General features: G+C 42.3%; 1 protein-coding gene and 1 pseudogene across 2 annotated transcripts in view; both read right to left on the bottom strand.

Annotated features, from left to right (window-relative positions):
- The window catches only part of STK38 (serine/threonine kinase 38), a 43,031-nt gene extending 41,658 nt beyond the window's left edge, over nucleotides 1–1,373 (bottom strand). For both annotated transcript variants that reach the window (XM_024765875.1, XM_024765876.1), the window contains exon 1: nucleotides 1,100–1,373. The gene's annotated coding sequence lies outside the window, so the exon portion shown is untranslated. The remainder of the gene's footprint in view (nucleotides 1–1,099) is intronic.
- Nucleotides 1,374–14,936: 13,563 nt separating this feature from the next.
- On the bottom strand, nucleotides 14,937–15,092 carry LOC112414075 (60S ribosomal protein L39 pseudogene; annotated as a pseudogene).
- Between the last annotated feature and the right edge of the window lie 1,495 nt (nucleotides 15,093–16,587).

Here is a 16,587-nt window from a genome sequence, read left to right on the forward strand (position 1 = left end):
AACACTGGGGCTGAGACTATTCATTAAGAGTTACATATCTAATTTCTCCTACTGAACTAACTGTAAGCCACTGGAGAGCAAGCACCCTATCTTTTACTACTTTTAATATCCTTCCCCATATCATGCACAGTGCTATGCATAGTTAAGTACCTTATAAAAGATCTGCTAGGAAAACACTGGTCTCTTATGTCCATTACCCGGAGCTGAAAATATGTATGTATGACTGGGGTAGGGTTAGGACATGGAATGGTTTTCTATACAGAGTTGGATAGAGCTCTTCTCCTCGTCTTATGAGGAAGCTGCCATCTAACGCTTGGGTGGACAGTGGAGCCTGTTATTGTGGCGGTGGTTGTTTTGTGCTTAGGGAAACCACATCCACTGCCTGGCTAATTCTAAGTCAGAGCCAAAGGGAGCTGAAAGGGAGAGGAAGCACGGGGCTTCTTCACTCCAGCCTTCCTCTGTACACTTGAAAAAGAATAAGTTTCTCTTTGTCTCGTTTAGTCAACTGGGAGATCTGGTCTCTCTACTTACCGTTCTGCATGCTTTCTCTAAGTCTTTCTGCACAGACTTTGCTCCAAGTTCTAACTGACATTCCTTCTCCACTCATCTTAAAAGAAGAGTCTTCACTAAATTTCCCTGTGGTTTAGTCAGCTTCTCTGAAGGCCAGTACCCTAAGATTGACCATCAGGAAGGGGGCAAACGCAAAGGTACCAACATCTCTGCCTCACACAACACCTCTCAGGTTCTTAAAAAAAAGACAAGGAGGTGAACATTCATAACGACCGACATCCCGAAGGGCACTGAGCGGTGGCAGGGAGCAGACAAAGCAGGCAACACGGAAAGAAAGCCTGGCTCCCCGCCCCAACTGCACACGAAGACAGAGTGGACGGGGTGGGGAGCCTGGGACTGGGAAAACGTGCAAAGGACCGACAAGGAGCCTCTGGAAGCCAGGAGGAGGGAGACTGTCAGCAGGGGCCGAAAGGGCAGGGCTGGAAACAGGACGCCGGCGGGAAGGGGAAAACCCCGAAAAGAGTCGGGGGAAGAAGAGAGAATGGAAAAGCCAGGGATGGACCGAAGACAACAGCAGCTAGACACTCACCAGAGCCCCAGGGGAGGCAGGGCTGCGGGCGGCCGACAACCGCAAACGCCGGCCGGGCCAGCGGTCTCGACGTGAGGAAAAGCGAAACCCCAGCACCAGCAGCCAGCCGACCAGAGGAGGGGACGGGACGCCTGAGGGGCTCTGAGGTAAGGGCCGAGGGGCGGTTACGGGTGCGAACAACAGGAAGCGCCCCAACTGCCGGAAAAGACGGCAAGCGGAGGGGCCAAGGCGGTCCGGTCCCTCTCGGCGGAGACTGCTGCCGCGGCGGCCAGGAACCCAGACTGCGCAAGCGTTACTTCCCCGCGAAGCGGTGGGGGGGGGTTCAGGTCTGCGCGTGCGCGGCCCCGCCCCTCCTCGCCTTATTCCAGCAGGAGAGGCTGGGTTGAGCGCGGAAGTGTGAGGTGTGGAGCCTTCTCGGGGTGGGCGGAGCTGGGCTCGGGGGAGGGTCTTTTTATTTTTATTTTGAAAGAATTATAAGCTCACAAAAAGTTGCAAAATTAGTGCAAAGAGGTCCCTTTTACCCATCACCCACCCAGCTTCCCTCAACATCTTACATAACTATACTACATTATCAAAACCAGGAAATTAACACTGGCGGGATACAATTGACTAGACCAATGCACTTAACTAGATTACAAGTCTGACTCAGATTTAACCAGTTTGGCATGCACTCATTTGTGCGTGTGCGTGTGGGTGCGTGCTCGCGTTCATGTGTAGCTCCATGAAGTTTTATCACCTGTGTAATCTTGGTCCCCCACCTTCTCTTGATTTTCATCATAAATAGGTCCATTGGAGCCCTTGGCATCCCAGTGTGTACAAAAGAACCTGCTTTTCAAGGCTACCTAGCCGCTTAGTCCATCCCACCCCCTGAGTTAAAGAGGTCCCAAGCCTTTGGTCACTCACTGGTTCCTTGAGAGTGGAGTGTAGTGCTCTTAAGTGTCAGGCTCCTGGAAACAAAGATGAGTAAGACATGGTCCCTGCCTGCCTTCAATAGAGGCCATGTAGGCAGAGAAAGAAGCGTGTGTGCAAGTCATTCATTAGTGTGTTTGTGATATTAGGGTACCCCCACGCTCTTGTGTAACTGTGTAAGACCATAGGGCTTAGTTTTATCCTTCAAGCTTGGAGTCCCAGGCTTTGTTTCCTTAATGGTCTTAAAAACATAGGCTTTCCTTGAGTACTTTCACCTTTCTAGACTTCAAAGCCTAGTTTCCTTTTGTCTTAGCACACAAAAACCACGCCGCTGGGGCTTCCCTGGTGGCTCAATGGTTAAGAATCCACCTGCTAATGCAGGGGACTCGGGTTCAATCCCTGGTCCAGGAAGATCCCACATGCCGCGAAGCAACTAAGCCTGAGCGCCACAACTACTGAGCCTGTGTTCTAGAGCCCGTGAGCCACAACTACTGAGCCCACGTGCTGTAACTACTGAAGCCCGCGTGCCTAGAGCCTGTGCTCCACAACAAGAGAAGCCACCACAATGAGAAGCCCGCAAACCACAAGAGTAGCCCCCGCTCGACAAAACTAAAAAAAGCCCGCGTGCAACGAAGACCTAATGCAGCCACAAATAAATAAATTTATTTTTAAAAAAATACCACTTCACCTTTCATTCTCCTTGCCCAGAGGCCCTTCTCCCTCAGTGCCTTTTGTCAAAGTTCTCCCCATCCTTAACGACTTAGTCACAATGCCAGATGTTTGCAAAGCGCTTTTCAGTCTAAAATCCACGTGCAAACACTTAATCTCAGGTGATCCTCACAGCTCTTCTTCCATTTTAATTGAGGCATAATTGACATACAGCACTGTATAAATTTGTGTACAACATTATGCTTTGACTTACATACCTCATGAAATGATTATCACAATAAGTTTAGTAAACACCCATCATCTAAATACAAAATTAAAAAAACAAAACTTTCATATATAACGTACAGCAGTGTAAATTATATTTATCATGGTGTGCATTACATCCCTAGTACTTGGGTTATCCTATAACTGGAAGTTTGTACCTTTTGACCACCTCATCCACCTCCCCCTCCCCACCTCGCAAATCTGATCCTTTTTTCTATGGGTTTGTTCGTTTATTTGTTTTTGAAGTATAACTGATCTATATTATATTAGTTCCTGTTATACAACATACTGTTTCAATATTTCTGTACATTTCAAAATGATGTAAGTCTAATTACAAGTGTCACCATACAAAGATATTACATAGTTATTGACTATATTCTCCACACTGTACATTTCAGACCCATGACTCATTTATCTTGCAACTAGAAGTTTGTACATCTTAATCTCCCTCACCTTTTTCCCACTCACCTCCCCTCTAGCAACCACCTATTTGTTCTCTCTATCTATAACTCTGTTTCTGTTTCATGTTTGTTCATTTATATTTATTTTAGATTCCACATATAAGTGAAATCATACAGTATTTGCCTTTGTCTTTAGATTCCACATATAAGTGAAATCATACAGTATTTGTCTTTGTCAGACTTATTTCACTTAGCATAATACCCTCTAGGTCCATCCATGTTGTTGCAAATGGCAAAGTTTTATTCTTTTTCATGGCTGAGTAATATTCATATGTATATATTATACACACACACAAACATACCATCTTCTTTATCCATTCATCTATTGATGGGCACTTAGGTTGCTTCCATATCTTGGCTATTATAAATAATGCTGCAATGAACATAGGAATGCATATATCTTTTGTAATTAGTGTTCTTGTTTTCTTTGGATAAATACCCAGGAGTGGAAGCTGCATCAAATGCTAGTTCTATTTTTTTAATTTTTTGAGAAATCTCCATACTGTTTTCCATAGTGGCTGCACCAATTTACATTCCCACCAATGCATGAGGATTCCCTTCTCTCCACATCCTGTTGTCTTTTTTTTTTTTTTTGGCTGCATTGAGTCTTCGTTGCAGTCTGTGCGCTTCTCATTGCAGTGGCTTCTCTTGTTGCAGAGCACGGGCTATAGGCGCAGGGACTTCAGTAGTTGCAGCATGCCGGTCCAGCAGTTGTGGCATGCAGGCCCTAGAGCATGTGGGCTTCAGTAGTTGTGGTTCCCGGGCTCTAGAGCGCAGGCTCAGTAGTTGTGGCACACGGACTTAGTTGCTCCGCAGCATATGGGATCTTCCAGGACCAGGGTTCGAACCTGTGTCCCCTGAATTGGCAGGTGGATTCTTAACCATTGCACCACCAGGGAAGTCCCCTGTTGTCTTTTTGAGAGCAGCTATTCGATCTTCACAGCTCTTTGGCAGGTCTCAAAGGATAAGATTTTTGTTGTTTTTTCTTTTAACTTTTCAAGATCAAGGTCTTGCCCTTTACTTTTTTTTTTAAGATTTATTTATTTATTTTTGGCTGCGTTGGGTCTTCATTGCTGCACTCGGGCTTTTCTCTAGTTGCAGAGAGCAGGGGCTACTCTTCGTTGTGGTGCACGGACTTCTCATTGAGGTGGCTTCTCTTGCTGTGGAGCACAGGCTCTAGGCACGCGGGCTCAGTAGTTGTGGTGCACGGGCTTAGTTGCTCTGCGGCATGTGGGATTTTCCCAGACCAGGGCTCAAACCCGTGTCCCCTGCACTGGTAGGCAGATTCTTTAACCACTGTGCCACCAGAGAAGTCCTTGCCCTTTACTTTTATTTTTGCTTGTTTTTTCTAACTTATTTATTTTTTTAACTTTTATTTTATATTGGACTATATCTGGTTTACAATGTTGTGTTAGTTTCAGGTGTACAGCAAAGTGATTCAGTTATACATATATGTGTATTCTTTTTCAAATTATTTTCTCACTTCGTTTATTATAGAATATTGAGCAGAGTTCCCTGTGTTATACAGTAGGTCCTTGTTGGTTACAAGGGATACGTTTTTAGTGTTAAAGAGAAAACCACAGGCCCAAAATGGCATCACTTGTGCTAAAGCCCATGATAATAAACTTAGATTTGATACCTGATCTAATTGCAGTTTCCACCTTCCCTCGGTAATGTAATCTCAATCATCCAGTCTGGAATATTCTGGTCAGCACCAGTGAGGTAATCTGTCACCTGGACCCTCTCCATCTCCCCCACAACTCCCACAAAGGAAGAAGATGGAATCTGCATGATTGAACCTCACCTTTTCCCCAAAATATGGTGATCTGGCCTAAAGCAACTCTTTCTTTTCTTTTGCTAATAGCTTCCTTGCCCCACCCTCCTCCTGACCACAAAAACCTTCCATTTTGTACAAACCATTAGAGCACCTTTCTGTTTACTAGCTGGAATGCTGCCTGATTCATGAAGATTGAACAAAGCCAATAGATCTTCAGATTTATTTGGTGGAATTTTTGTTTTTTTAACAACAGATAAAGTAACTAACACTTGGGGAAGCAAAGTGACTTGCCTGAATTCTCACAGCTGGGAAGCCAAGTAGTGAAGCAGGGAACCCGATTTTCTAACTGAAAATTCACTGTTCTTTCTGCTTTCCCCTTTCCTTCCTCGAAAGCCCAGCTCAAACCTTACCTTCTCCTTGGAGCCTTCCCAGTTTCAGGAGAGGAATTTTGTTCTCCACCCTCTATAGTCCTACATTAATTTATCTGTATCCCAACTCTAATAAATACTAAAGGTTTCCTCAAAATAATCTAGCCAAAATATGCTGATCTAGCCCTTCATGGACCCAAATGGTGACATTTTACCATGACTCCATTAAGTGTAGTGGACATTTGTCATTCTTTTTGATGACCTAGCTCCTGAATCCCTTTCAAGTGTTTCCCACTTCTCACTATCAAAACTGAAAATTACAGGTAGTCTCTTTCCTAGACTCCCTTGCAGCTAGAGAGTGGGCATAAAAACCTAAGTGCCACCAATCACTTTTTCCACCCTGACCCCCCACCTGTGGGTTGGAAATTAGGGTGACCTGATCCTACTCTTGCAGGACTCAGCCTCATTTGCCTCACTCTAAAACTCTGGTGTTGTCAGACCCAGCCCTTATTTTATTTTATTTTATTTTATTTTATTTATTTTTGGGCCTTGTGGCATGTGGGATCTTAGTTCCCCGACAGGGATTGAACCCATGCCCTCTGTAGTGGAAGCAAGGAGTCTTAACCAGTGGACCAACAGGAACGACCCTGGCCTTTATTATAAATGTTGATATTTCATTCATCATGGATATTTTTGCATTAATTTTTATTTTTTTAATATTGCATTAAAATATTACCTTAATTACTGATCTTTTGCCACCTTCATAAATCTTATACCAAGGTGAGTGTCTGACTCACTACACCCTACTCCAGGCCCTGGAAAGATCACTCTGAATCCATTCTGGTGAGAGTGGTGGTGGCTCCATATAATGTCTAGAGACCTCCACAGGGGTCTCATTGGCCAGAATTGCATCATATGGCCACCCTTCCTGGGAGAGCATACTCAGCTTTTTATGATCTGTTAGGGAGGCAGGCAAGGAAAAAAGAGGTTAAGAAAGTATATTGGCTGATACAGTCAATAATGTTTGCCATGGCAGTATATATTACTTTGCTGTTCTCTTTTAATCTAATTTACTAATCTAAATGGACAGCAGACATATAGCAGGACCCTTATTAATTGACTTCTGTTTATTAATTAATTGACACTGAAACAGTCATTCCCTTTGTATTTTCTATTCTATGTTAACTGCCTTCTTATAATTTTTTTAAATAAATTTATTTATTTATTTTTGGCTGCATTGGGTCTTTGTTGCTGCACGTGGGCTTTCTCTAGTTGCGGCGAGCAGGGGCTACTCTTTGTTGTGGTGCACGGGCTTTTCCTTGCAGTGGCCTCTCGTTGCAGAGCAAGGGCTCTAGGCGCGCAGGCTCAGTAATTGTGGCGCACGGGCTTAGTTGCTCAGCAGCATGTGGGATCTTCCCAGACCAGGGCTCGAACCTGTGTCCCCTGCGTTGGCAGGCAGGTTCTTAACCACTGAGCCACCAGGGAAGTCTCTGCCTTCTTATAAATACAATATAATTCACCTAATCCAAGCTTCTCAGTTTTATAACAGATTTCTCTAAAAACTCTTGGAATGAACAACCTTATAGGATACTAAGTTATTCTTCATCCGCTTGGGACTTGAATTACTTCGTTTGAATATTAGCACTTCTTTTGTCTTGCTCCTTTCCTCACTTTCAGACCCATTAGACTTTCCCTTCTCTTTAAACTTTGCTCTAAATTGTTCTTTGTCCCAAAGGAATCACCTGCTTCTCCTCCATCAAGCTAACCTGTGATTGCTTCACCAGCTGAAGCTCAGGCTCTTGGCAAAGACCACAATCCTCTAGAGAACAGACGTCTTACCCCCTGGCAGTGTGTGTCCAACCCACTGGGAGCCATGACAGCAATTGCCTCTGAACATTCCCTCCAATTGAGGGAAGGAACTGTGCTTGGTGCCTGCTAGCCCTGGGCTTCTCAAACTTCAACGTGCAAACAAATCCCCTGGGATTCAGCTAAAATGCAGATTCTGATTCAGAAGGTCTGGGGCTGAGCTGAGATTCTGCATTTCAAAGAAGCTCCCAGGTTATTCTAATGCTGCTGGTCCACATACCTTGGAGTTACAAGCAATTTAAATGTATATCTAAGTGAAAAATATGAAGGAGAAAGTGCCCACAATCCAGCAGCTCTATGTCCCTACCAGGGCAGAGACTGAGGCAAGTGACGCACCTAGGGCACAGTATTCAAGGAGGCCCTCAAGTTCAGGTGCGGCCCCTGCGCTTGCATGATCCTGAGAGTGTGTTTCCTTTCATTGTGAGTCCTAACTCCTCACTTGCCCATCCTAGTCCCAGCCCCAGCCCTGGTCACTACCAAGTAACATTTTGGTGGGTATCCCTTCAGAGTACTTTCTTAAAAAACATTATTTTATGTTTTGTTTATTTTAGTGAACTCCATTTAGCAACTACATGGCCTCATCCGACCGAAAGTATCATTGTGGATAATAATGTTTATTTGGGAGTATGTTGAGTAGTACATTGAGATTCACAAATTTCGGTAGAATAAATTAACTGCCAAGAAGTTAGTAGTTTTCCTTTTTCTTTATATGAGTTTCAGGTGTACAGATTACTTTCTAATACACACATATGGGATCATACTGTATATGATTATACTGTATGTAATTATACCTACAATATTTCTCATGCAGTATTATACTCTTATTATCTGTCCATTTATATCTGTTATGATATTTTAAAATCCTCAAGCTCTGACAGCTTAATCCCAATAAATTCATTTAATAATCCTTTTCCTCAGAAATGTGCATAGTTGGGACTTCCCTGGTGGTCCAGTGGTTAAGAATCTACCTTCCAATGCAGGGGACGGGGGTTCAATCCCTGGTCGGAGAACTAAGATCCCACATGCCGCGGGGCAACTAAGCCCATATGCCGCAACTACTGAGCCTTTGTGCCACAACTACAGAGCCCACGTGCTCTGGAGCCCGCGCGCTGCAACAAAGAGCCCAAGTGCCGCAACAAAGACCTGACACAGCCAAAAATAAATAAATAAAAAAGATATATTAAAAAAAGAAATGTGTGTAGTTGCACAACATTGTAAATTAACTATATTTCAATTTAAAAAAATGTGCATAGTTACCTTCTCTGAGTGGAAGAATTGTGAGTGGTTATTATTTCTTTCTTATACTTTTCTGTACTTTCCAAATTTTCCATATTGGACCCACATAACTTTTTTTTTTTTTTTTTTTTGGGAAGCACAGGCTCCGGACGCACAGGCTCAGCGGCCGTAGGCTCACGGGCCCAGCTGCACCGCGGCATGTGGGATCTTCCCGGACCGGGGCATGAACCCGTGTCCCCTGCATCGGCAGGCGGACTCTCAACCACTGTGCCACCAGGGAAGCCCCCCACATAACTTTTAATTTAGTTTTTATTTTTATCAAAGTAATACACATATGGACAAAAAAGACCAAATGAGCTACAAGATTTATAATGATAAACAGCAGCTACTTGCCCACCCACTCCCACTGGAGTCAATCAGCAAGCAGCTGCTTTCAATGCTTTTAGTTGTTTCTTCTGCTATTTATCTCCTTGTTTCTAAATAATATTGCTTTTTCTCAATTTTTCAATTTTTTAACTTCCTCAGTGAAGATGAGGATTTGACTTACTTACACCACAACTTCCATATAACTTCTTCCATCACTGTCATTTTCCTTAAACCGATATTCAGCATTTATTCTCCAAAGAAGATATACAGAGGGCCAACAGGCACATGAAAAGATGCTCAACATTGCTAATTATTAGAGAAATGCAAATCAAAACTACAATGAGGTATCACCTCACACCAGGCAGAATGGCCATCATCAAAAAGTCTACAAAATAATAAATGCTGGAGAGGATGTGGAGAAAAGGGAACCCTCCTACCCTGTTGGTGGGAATGTAAATTGGTGCAGCCATTATGGAGAGCAGTATGGAGTTTCCTTAAAAAACTAAAAACAGAGTTACCACATGATCCTGCAATGCCACTCCTGGGCGTGTATCTGGAAAAGACAAAAACTATAATTTGAAAAGATGCCTGCACCCCAGTTGATAGCAGCACTGCTTACAATAGCCAAGACATGAAAGCAACCTAAGTGTCCATTGACAGATGAATAAATAAAGAAGATGTGGTAAATATATACAATGGAATATTACTCAGCCATAAAAAGGAAATAGTGCCATTTGAAGCAACATGGATGGACCTAGAGATTATCATACCAAGTGAAGTAAGTCAGACAGAGAAAGACAAATATCATATGATATCACTTATACATGGAATCTTAAAAAATGATACAAATGAACTTATTTACAAAACAGAAACAGACTCAGATATAGAAAACAAATTTATGGTTATCAAAGAGGAAAGAGGAAGAATAAATTAGGAGCTTGGGATTAACAGATACACACTGCTATATATAAAATAGATAAACAGCAAGGATCTACTGTGTAGCACAGGGAACTATATTCAATATCTTGTAATAACCTATAATGGAAAAGAATCTGAAAAAGAATATATATGTATTTCTTATATATATATATGTAAAACTTTGCTATACACCTGAAACTAACACATTGTTAATCAGCTATACTTCGATAAAAAAATTTTTTTTAATTCAGTGTTTATAACTGAACCAAATGAGGAAGAATAATTACTCTGTCTTCTTTGCCACTTTTTGTTTTCTCTGGAGTTAACAATTGCTTCAATTTTTTCCCTTGCACAGTTTTATTTTAAAGTATCTATCACTGACTTATCTGCAAGCTCTCTGCCAAACTGGAAATCTCGTATCAGATTATGGTCAAAGAGCTCCATTTTTTTCTCTAGGGTCATCCATCCTAGAGCCCTCTGTATTAATCAGGCTTCTCCAGAGAAACAGAAGCAATAGGGTAAAGAGAGAAAGAGACAGTTTGTTTTAAGGATTGTGGGGGCTGGCAAATTCTAAATCTGTAGGGCAAGCTGGAAACTCAGGCAAGAGGTGATGTTGTAGTCTTAAGTCTGAAATCCACAGGGTAGCCCAGTAGGCTGGAAACTCAGGCAGGATTTCTATGTCATCATCTTGATGCAAAATTCCTTCTTCCTTTGGAAACCTCAGCCTTTGCCCATAAGGCTTTTAACTGACTGAATGAGACACACCCACATAGTGGAGGGTAATCTGCTTAACTTAACAGTCAAGTAATTATAAATGTTAATAATATTTAAAATATACATTCATGGCAACATTTAGACTAGTGTTTGACCAAACTGGGCGTCATAACCTAGACAAATTGACACATAAAGTTAACCATCACACCCTCCATTATTGTAAGTAATCTGTCTCCCATCCTGTTTATTTTTTTCTCTTTGATGTTTCCTTCCCACTTAATTTCATAGCCTTCTCTTTTAAGTTTCAACCATAGCAACAGTTAATATTTCCCAGGCAAATTAAGACAACCCATCAAAGAACTGGTGCTAAGGTAGAAGGAGCGGGCGGGAGAGTCAGTGGGTACCTCCTCCACCCCCATCCAGCTGCCTTCTCATCTCCATGTCTTTCTCACTGACCCAGGAGAGCACGAGGGGACAGCATATACTATGGGGTAACTGCCAATAAGAAGGCTGGTCAGGAGAAAAAGAATTTATTTGCAGCTGCAATTCTTCAGGGAAGCATTAGTATAATCAGCTGGCCCTGCAATAGCCACCTGACTGGTCATTTTTAATGCTTAGGCCACAAACCTGAAAACTCAAAGAAAGTGCTAAATGTAAAAGCAGCTTTTCATATTGTTGCTTGATTTCAGACTTATAGACATGCCAACACATAGTACAATGATAGTTTTTGATCATATGATTTTGCCTGCTTAGAGTCTTTCTTTAAACTAAATGCTTAATGATGAGGCCAAAATAATTGAGAAGTCTTAAGAAATACAGATTTTAAATTAATTTTTTCCAAGTGACTCTGTGTGTGTGTGTGTGTGTGTGTGTGTGTGTGTGTGTGTGTGATGATGAGTCAATGTTTCTTTGGGAATTGAGGGTGGAAAATCTCAAAAACAAATGCAGGATGTGAAGTGGGGCAGGTCTAGCACCCAAATAATGCATAAACTTTTCCTACCTGCCTGTTTGGGAGTGAAAACATTAGGAAGGAGGGAATTAAACCAACCTTTTGCAGCAAGGAGAGAAAGAGAACTATAATTTCTGAACAAAAAGAGTGACAGAAACAAATTTCCCAAAGCAAAAATAAATCTGACCTCACTGTGCTTAGACGGGAAATTTCCTGTAAAACAAGGGAGTTTCTGAGGCTCCCACTGTTGAAAGGTTTTTTTTCAATTGGTGGGGTGGAAAGCTGCATGAATCACAAGACTCTCAGGCTCCCTTAGGAATGTGTTCAATCTTCCCATGTTTGCAGAAGCCCCAGAACTGTCCTAATTGCCAAATGATAGCTGATCTCATGTATTCCCTAAAAATAGAGGTATGCGAATCCCACTTGTTCTAAGTAAAGGTAATAGGACACACTAAAGTGTTCCATATGCATAAGTTTGGAAAACGCTAGGTTAAGTAAAATTAAGTGTTTCTTTTTTCACTTTTTTTTTTTTTTGGCTGCGCCACACGGCTTGCAGGATCTTAGTTCCCCAACCAGGGAGTGAACCCGGCCATGGCAGTGAAAAATGCCAAGATCTAACACGTGGACCACCAGGGAATTCCCTATTTGAGTTTCTTTACTGCAGGATTTCTTAGGTCCATTAATACCATTGTGATTCTCCATCGGGAACGTTTATTGTACAGAATACCCCAAATTCATTTGAGATGTTTCATGGAGCACTAATTAACATTTCCCTAAACTAGTGCTCTGAGGAACACAGATCTAGTCATCATCAGGGTGTGTGTGTGTGTGTGTGTGTGTGTGTGTGTGTGCGTGCGTGTGTGTGTGTGTGTGTGTGTGTGTGGTCGTAGGAGACAAGGGCCAAGAAGATCACTTGATGGTTCTTGTTGTAACTTCAGGTCAAAGGAGCAAAAGGTGACCCAACAGTCCATAGCCATTTCCTGGCCTTGAAAAATGATCTCATAAATTCCCCTTTAGTTCTAAACTGCTAACAACTGTTTCAGACTCCAGTCATATCAGAGAACCTAGAGATCACTTCATCTAATCCTTCCATTTTACAGATGTGAAAACCGGCCTAAGGAGAGGAATTAAGTTGCCCGGAGTCACAGGTGAATTAAATTGCAAAATTCGGTTAGAACCAGCTTACCTGTCTTCCTGTCCATTGATCTTTGTCCTGCTCTGTGGTGCCTCTTCATATGACTGAATCCACAAACTAGCAAGGGGCTGTTACTGCATGATTTTGACAAATCTGTCTATAATCAAAAACAAGATCTAAGGCCAGCTAATGGCCCATGTTATCTCAAACAAATCTCAATATGACAAAATAACTCCGACTGTCATGGGCATTTGAAGCAGCAGGATTTGACCTGTGGTTTCAACACCAGATTCTTAATTTATTTCTGAGCCCATAGCCTCATAATGTCTTCTTTGAAAACTGAATTGTAAGTCATGTAGATGTCAATGGTCCATCTCTCTTTTAAATAGGTTTTATTGTTAAAAAAAATAGTTCAAGGATTATAAAAGGTTCAAAGTGAAAAATCTCATTCCTACCCCTGTCTCCCACCCTCCCATTTCTCACCTTCCCTCTCCATATAGTTAGCCATTGGTATTCGTGTTTTGTGTATCCTTTCTTCATATCTTCATGCAGATATGGATAGAGAGACTATATTTTGTCCCTTATTTACACAAAGTGGCATTATCTCTTTGTTAGGCACAACTCTTCCCCTTTAGCCTTAGTCTCCTCATTTAGAAAAAAGAGGATTGGGGCTTCCCTGGTGGCGCAGTGGTTAAGAATCAGCCTGCCAATGCAGGGGACATGGGTCGGAACCCTGGTCCGGGAAGATCCTACATGCCTCGGAGCACTAAGCCCGTGTACCACAACTACTGAGCCTGCGCTCTAGAGCCTGTGAGCCACAAGTACTGAGCCCATGTGCCACAATTACGGAAGCCCATGCACCTAGAGCCCGTGATCTACAACAAGAAAAGCCACTGCAACGAGACGCCCACACACCGCAACTAGCGAAAGCCCGCGCGCAGCAACAAAGACCCAACGCAGCCAAAAATAAATAAATAAATATATTTTTTTTTAAAATCCCACTTGGTCATGGTATATAATCCTTTAAAAAAAAAAAAGAAAGAAGAGGATTGTACCAACTCTCTCCAGGGTCCCTTCTCTCTGACATTCTCAGACGCTGGGAATGCTTCTGAGCATTGACACTTGACAATGTTTGGCCTTTTGGAAAGTCACACTTGCATGGCTGGTTTTGTTGGTGACCTCAAATTTAGAGCACTCAGGGTGTGGCTTGCAGACTCTGGTATTTCATGCTTTAAGAAAATCCAATACACAAATGTCACCATTTCCAAAGCAAATTAGGGAATGACTTTGTATTACAAACGAACCTTATATAATGATTCACCAAAGGCATCTTTTATATATTTACATATATTTATTTATTAAATAAATAATACTTGGTACAACATTCAAAAGAGTGTGCAATGCAAACTCTCTGCCTTGATCCCAGGTCACTGAGCTCTCCTCCCCATGGGCCACCTTTGTCATCAGTTTCTTGTTTTCTTCCGTATTCTTTGTATATGCAGACATATCCGTATAGGTCCTTTTCTAAGAAGAGCACTCTAAATGCAAGGCTTTGCACTTTGTACTTTTCACTGAAAAAGATATCTCGGAAATCAGGACAAGTAGAACTGCCTCATTCTTTTTTTAAGGGTTGTATAATTTTCAGTGATGGATATACCAAAATAAATTAATCTAAAAGGGATCGTTAGGGAATTCCCTGGCGGTCCAGTGGTTAGGACTTGGCACTTTCATTGCTAGGGCCCGGGTTCAATCCCTGGTGGAGGAACTTGGATCCTGTAATAATAATAATAATGATGATGAAAGGGGTCATTCTTTTTTAACAGTGAACTCCATTCGTCCATGCATAACCTGATTTAATCCCTAAAGTCCTGTTTTCAGTTGCACTCTGTTATAGGAACGAGATTCTCTCAGGGTGCTTCCATTTCTGTGCGAACAGAGCAGGCATCAGTGCCTACGGACGAACTTGTGCCAAACAGAAGCTCACAGTTTTCACCTCCTAAATCTTTTTTTTTTTTTCCAACAAAAGTTCTCACATATTTTTTTCTGAGCCAACCTACTAGTGCAGAAACATAGAAACAAAGAGAAAAATCATTTTCCCAATAAAACACATCCAGCTATCCAGATAGTGATGTTTTCAGAGTGATATGGTAAGAAGCAAGTGACTTGATACAGAATAAATATGTGTGCCATCTCATGTGCGATTCCTTATAGAGCCAGCTTGATTCTTCTCCAACGTCTCCTCTTGGAGTTGTATCTGATTTTATTACCAGTTTTCATCCGAATCCACTGGGGAATGGGACGATTCTGCTTTTGTTTCTTAGCCAGGAATTGCTTGATCCTGAAAGTCTTGTGAGAAGACATGGTGAAGAGCAGAGTCCTCACCTCCTAAATCTTAAAGTTGAATTTCAGACTGCTTCAAGATCCTCAAAGCTTAATCTCTCTTTTTTTTTTTTTGGCCGTGCCACGTGGCTTGCAGGATCTTAGTTTCCTGACCAGGAATTGAACCCAGGCCCCACTGCAGTGGAAGCGCAGAGTCCTAACCACTGGACTGCCAGGGAACTCCCCTCAAAGCTTAATCTTCCTAATTTTTAGAATAAGTTTTTCCCTCTCCTAATTTTTACAATAAGCTCCTTTCTCTCTCTCTCCACCTGCTCCTCATTACTGAAGCTGAACAAACTAATGTAGCATTTTTATTTAAGCACTGAGCTTTTGACACCTGCCTCATTCTCTGAGGCTCTGGTGACCACTAGCAGCTTTTAGCCCGGGCAGTCCCCAGCTCTGCCCTCATAACAAGAAAACTTCTCTACAGTCATACTCACTCAGTTAATATATGACTGATTGGTTGGTTGAATGACAGAATCAGGCACTATACACTCAATAAATAGTAGTATTATGATTATATTCTCTATCTGTTTTTTTTGTGTGTGCCCCAACTCAAAGAAAGAAGACATGACATCCATGAATATTTTATAATCCTAATCCTAGCTGACCTCTTATTTCACTTCAAATATTCACTTCTCTTAGTTCTGTGACATGACATTCTCCTGCTTTTCTTCCTACCTTCTGAGTTTCCTTTGCTGATTCTTCTTCCTCTACTGGGCCTTTCCCCCAAGTTGGGCTCTTTGTCCCCTTATTTCTCACTGAGGCATGTCAATGACTCCTGGGACTCCAGAGACAAACACTGTGTTCTGATGAACCCCAGATGGATGTTATCAGCCCATATCCCTCTCTGAGCTCCAGACCCATGAATCCAACTGCCTCCCTGTCATCTCTTCCTGAACTGACTGAGATGAAGCCTCTGCCACCTAGAGGAATGAGAGCTCAAAACAGAAATAAAGGTACTGAGATGTAAGGTTTTGCTGGCACGTCGGGAATTTGTACTGACTCTACTAGCTGTTTCAGATCTCTTCTATGTTTTTCAATTCTTTGATTTTACTAACCCTTCCCATCCACTGACCCACCCCAATTAGCAGATCCTATCTCCTCCCGCTTCACAGAGGCCATTAGACAGCTCCCTCACCTCTGCCACCAAATCTACGACTTCTCCAGCCTTTTCTCCTCCTATTTAGGCCAGTTTCCTACCTGAGCTTTGGCTCGTGTCACTTCCTAGTTCCCCAGGTGTCTTTTGCTAATGAGAGTCCCCCCTCTCCATCCTCTCTTCTTTACCTGCTCTCTACTTGCTGCTTCCTATCAATGTTTACACATGTTCAAAGGTTCCCCAACCTTTTAAGAGCCTTTTCCTTTGACTCCCTATCCAGCTCCTACTATTGCCCTTTACCATTCCCTTCACAGCCAAATTTCATGAAAATTTGTCTGTTTATTTCTACCATCTTTATTTCTACACCTCCCACATCTC

This window comes from Neophocaena asiaeorientalis, unplaced genomic scaffold (assembly GCF_003031525.2).
Source record: "Neophocaena asiaeorientalis asiaeorientalis breed wild unplaced genomic scaffold, Neophocaena_asiaeorientalis_V1.1 scaffold46, whole genome shotgun sequence".
In the NCBI taxonomy this organism is placed as follows: domain Eukaryota; kingdom Metazoa; phylum Chordata; class Mammalia; order Artiodactyla; family Phocoenidae; genus Neophocaena; species Neophocaena asiaeorientalis.